This window comes from Loxodonta africana, chromosome 23 (assembly GCF_030014295.1).
Source record: "Loxodonta africana isolate mLoxAfr1 chromosome 23, mLoxAfr1.hap2, whole genome shotgun sequence".
NCBI classification, from domain to species: Eukaryota; Metazoa; Chordata; class Mammalia; order Proboscidea; family Elephantidae; genus Loxodonta; species Loxodonta africana.
In genome coordinates this window covers 11663899-11668963 of record NC_087364.1, presented here as the reverse complement: position 1 = coordinate 11668963, position 5065 = coordinate 11663899, and the positions used below count along the sequence as shown (strand labels likewise).

Genomic DNA, 5065 nt, shown 5'->3' with positions numbered 1-5065 from the left:
AAAAAGTATGTTGTTGTCATTAACTGCCATCGGGTTGGAGTTAGCTGCCCCGACTCATGGTGACCCCGTGCACAATGGAATGAAACACTACCTGGTCCTGCTCCATCCCCACGATCAGTTGTGGATTGGACCATTGTGATCTATAGGGTTTTCATTGGCTGATTTTCTGTAGATTGCCAGACCTTTCTTCATAGCCTGTCTTAGTCTGGAAGTTTCTTTTGAAACCTGTTCAGCATCATAGCAACATGCAAGCCTCCACTGACAGATGGGTGGTAGCTGCTCACGAGGTTCCTTGACCTGGACTGAACCCGGATCTCCTTGTATGAAGGGCGAATTCTACCACTGAACCACCAAAGTTCCCTATGAAAAGTATAAACGCATAATTACATAGTTTGATAAATTTTCACAAACTGTACCCAACCACCGATATCAACAAATAGAAGTTCACGCGACTCTTAGAACACATAGTAGTTTGCAATGCCTTATCCGTACAGGTCACTGGGGCCTCTTTTACTATGTCAAGTGTAGTACAAATCTTCTCTCCTCTCAAATAACACCGTGATTACTTTTTACATCAACAGACAATAAAATTTATTAAAGAAGCTGACCCAGATAAGCATGTGGGGCTGAGGAAATGCAAGAGTTAATTGTGAAATAGTCCCTGTTGATGACTTTTAGACCTGATAACCTTTTCTGTATGTCTGCTTGGTCATTTACACTATCTTTAACAGTTCTGAGCATTTGGCATTTCGCCCTGGAAATGTTACGGTAATCATATCCAGATTATGGAAAGCAGATCTGTTAGGGTCAGCGTTTTGCTGAGAAAGTCCTGAAGAAATGACTCAGTCACAATTTCAAGAGTTAACGTGTTTAGGGGCAGGGGCTACAAAAGCATTAATTCATAGACCAGGTGCAGTGGTATATCTTCTGTGAAGGAAGAGGCTTAGGTCAGAATTTCAACCCTTGTGACTTGGGATATTCCCATGTGTACAAAATTGTATGGTCCAAGCAGTTCAGAGAATTCATAGTGATAGGGCCAAGATGAAAATCTCAGGTTTTTCAGGAGTTGTTGTTTCCTGTTAAACTCATTGAAAGGAGAAAATCAAGATATTAGTGGAAAATGGGTCATACAAGGAGGACTAGAGAAAACCTGTATAGCTATTTCCTAGTTCTCTGCAGCTCTTCTCCCCATACCGTAGCAATGCTTTTGTAAGATCCTTTTTAATTTAGTAAATGAAAACATTTTCTTCCGTATGGCACTGCTAGATCTATAGGTTTTTCTATTTAATGGCACAATGCTGTTGTTAGTTGCTGCCCAGTCCATTCTGACTCGTGGCGACCCCGTGTGTCAGAGTAGAACTGCTTCACAGTGCTTACAAGGCTATGACCTTTCAGAAGCAGATGGCCATATCTGTCCTCTGCGCTGCCTCTGGGTTGATTGGAGCAGCCAACCTTTCAACTAGTAGTTGGGAGCTTAACCATTCGTGCTGCCCTGAGGCTCCTAATGGAGCCCTGGTGGTGCAGTGATTAAGAGCTCGGCTGCTAACCAAAAGGTCGGCAGTTCAAATCCACCCACCGCTACTTAGGAACCCTGTGGGGCAGTTCTACTCTGCCTTGCTGTGACTTGGGATTGACTTGATGGCAATGGTTTTTTTTTTTTTTTTTTTTTTGCAGGGGGACTCCTAATAGCACAATAATGAAAAAAAAAATCAATTTTTTTTGTTTTTAACTTCTTTTCTTCTCTTGCTTATTGACTTAAAAAAAACAAAAAATAATAGTAATTGAATTGGATAATCCTTTCAGAGATTAGTCAATGTCCAACATTTAGCTAATTTGTCTTGTTCATGTATTTAAGACAACTTAAACATTTTGTAGCTGAACAAACACATAAATATAATAAAAGAACACAAACAGAAAAAAAACCCTGGATGAGAGTAAAACAAAATAGACAAGTAAGATGAGTTCTGGAGGAGTCAGGTTACGGACATGCATGTAGCCAAGCTTGTTTACCTAATAAATTAGGGTGAAAATCTGGTCCTGAGTTTCCTAAAACGTAAAGATTAAACAAAAATATATTCTAGTCACAAGGTCTGCCCAGTTTCTGAGACCACCTAGCTAGGCATGACCTGTTAGGGTCCAGTGAGGAACCTAATATCTGTGAATCGCTTCTTGAGCTTCTTGTCTTGTACCAGGCCCATTAAGTGTGTTCTGTTTCAGTTCTCACAGTAATTTTTGAAGGAGATATTATTATCTCCTTTGTAAAGACGAGGCAATGGAGCCTTATACAGAGCTTTTGTAACTTGCACAAAGTCACAGAGGCAATAAGTGGTGGACCAGAGATTTGCACCCAAGTTTCTCCGGGATCAAAGTCCACACTTGGCCCTCGACATAACTCTGCTCTTCAAGGCATAGCTTTTGTATCTTCTGTTGTGTGCAGACTATGATTATCTTTATAAATTGAATTGTTCAGGCCTGAGTGGATATATTTTAAAAGACTTAGTTGCTTGGGCATTAGTATCTATGCCTAGTATTACACAGCTATTGTACTTCTCTCCAATCATTTACCTGAGAGCAAGAAAATCTAGTCGATAAATTATCGTAAGGGACCACAGTGTGCCAGATACTGCTCTGAGTGCCTGAGTCTGGGGGTGGGGCTTATTGATATTTAATTCCTAATCTTTCATCTTATCAAGCTTAAAAATCTGTTTAAATAATTTCAACGTGTGGAGAAACGTGACAATAAAATATTCAAATAACACTTAAATGCAAAAAAAGAGATGAACCATAAGCAGTGTAAGGTAAATTAACAAATGAAGAATACAAGTCATAATTGCATAATTGCTGGAGAATTTCAAGAAAAGAGACATCACTTTTAGGTAGCTGGACGGGAAAGGCTTACAAAGGTAGCAGGATTTTAAAATTCCCATCCTCAATGAAATATTCATTTTTTGTTTGTTTGTTTCATTTCAAACAAAGTAAGTTCAACAGAAAACTCCATGATGAATTCCAAATCTCAAGAGACTGTATTCATGATATAGACTATGTACTCCAATGACCTTTTAAGGATTTCCAATAAATGAAATGAAGCTAGAGTGCTTTTTTTTTTTTTGCGCCTTGGAATTTGCAATTGATTGCTTGGAGGTCGATGGACACACATTTGGAGAAAGCTATAATATTTAGCAGCTGACAGAAATGAACAACACCAAAAGATATCCCTGGGGAAGAAGTAAAACAGAATTTTCCTCTTTGAATAGCTGAGGAAATTGAAGAATAGAAACAGTCATCAATTGCCTGTGGTTACCTGGTAAGGCCGAGAAAACCAGTTTGCAATTTTAGTTCCTACTTCAACAGAGTCTTGAAATGAAAAGGGGTTGGGGGACTTCGTGGTTCATGCTGTCCTTATAAAACCCATTTCAGTCATTATTTGTCTTTGGCATCTGTTACTTCATATTTCTGTTATAATAAGTTTGGGGCATTTTGATCCTTTTTCCTTAATAAAATGAGCAGCTATTTCACAGGTCAATTCTCGTGTTACTAACACCTCATAAATTAACGTATTTGAGTCTGAGATCAGCTTACTTGATTAGTTCTTGACTTTTTTCTCTGCCATGCTTGAACACCTCCATCAGACAAGCGTCTGAAAATTCACAGAAAGGATGTAAAAAACATTCTTAAACTTTCTGCTACTCTGAGCTGGTAGCAGACTGAGGTGACTATGGATTTTAAAAAAATTTAATCAGGCATTTAAATAGTTTTTCAGAAGCTTGCCTTTCACATGGAGCCATATGTGATGAGTTTGATTAAGCATTCTCATTTTTGAGAGACTTCCAGAATAAAGTAAGACAATTAGAAAGTCAGGGAACTGGTCAGATGAATTCAGTGGGCTCCAAGAAGATGCCCTACTAAAAAGATGCCCTATTCGGAGTAAATTACCAGGGACGGCAGATTCATTTTAAATGCACGTCTGAGTAAAAGTTTAGGTATTCCTTTTAATGTTCTCAGGTGTACCAGAAATGTCTACAAATTAGACAGGTAACAGGTAAGTAACAATTTTAAATTTATTTCCTACCCTTCTCGTTACCTGTTGCTGTCCAGTCGATTCTGACTCATAGCGACCCTATAGGTCAGAGTAGAACTGCCCCATAGAGTTCCCAAGGAGCACATTGTGGATTTGAACTGCCAACCTTTTGGTTAGCAGCTGTAGCACTTAACCACTACGCCACCAGAGTTTCCCATCTTATCTGTCCTTTGAGATCCATGCTAAGGTGCCCTCTGTCATGATACTTTCTAAGACAACTCCAGCCCATGATTGCTTCAGGCCTAGCACAGTTGGTTCACACCAGCCACACATTTCCTACCTTCTCTCCTTCTTGCTTCACTCCTACCATAAAGGCCTCCTTGCTGTCCCTCAAATTTGCTGATATCACTGCCACCTCAGGGACTTTTCTCTGCATCTGGAGTGCTCTTCTCCTTGACATCTTTAGTTCTCTACTAAAAGACAAAACTATCAGAGAAGTCTTTCCTGACTATTCCGTATAAACAGCATTCCCAACATTGCCGATGTCTCTTGCACTGATAGGGTAACCTCTAAGTTAAACATTGGTGATTAATTGATCTACTTTCAGTCTCCTCCCACTGTAATGTCAGCTTCATGAAGGAATAGCCTTTATCTCTTTTATTCGCTGCTATCTCCCCATGAGAAGCCCTGGTGGCATAGTGGTTAAGAACTACAGCAGCTAACCAAAAGGTTGGCAGTTCGAATCTACCAGCCGCTCCTTGGAAATGCAATAGGGCAGTTCTACTCTGTCCTATAGGGCTGCTATGAGTTGGAATTGGCTCAACAGCAATGCATTTGGTTTGGTTTTATATTCCCAATGCTAAGAACAGTTGTCAGGTGCATAGTAGGAATTCAATAACATTTGTTACGAACACACGATATTGCATATCCTCCCTTTCTGAATGATATCAACATCACTGTTAGTACTGCACAATTTTGGAGTTTATTTAAAAAAATCATAGACGTTGGCATTCACAAAGGTACCATTTATTATTTCTCTTTCTCCTG

General features: G+C 39.5%; 1 non-coding gene across 1 annotated transcript; it reads right to left on the bottom strand.

Moving 5' to 3' along the window:
• Window positions 1-431: 431 nt before the first annotated feature.
• On the bottom strand, window positions 432-557 carry LOC111751699 (U6atac minor spliceosomal RNA). Its single transcript, XR_002786797.1, has one exon. It is a non-coding gene; the product is annotated as a U6atac minor spliceosomal RNA (small nuclear RNA).
• Window positions 558-5065: the final 4508 nt, after the last annotated feature.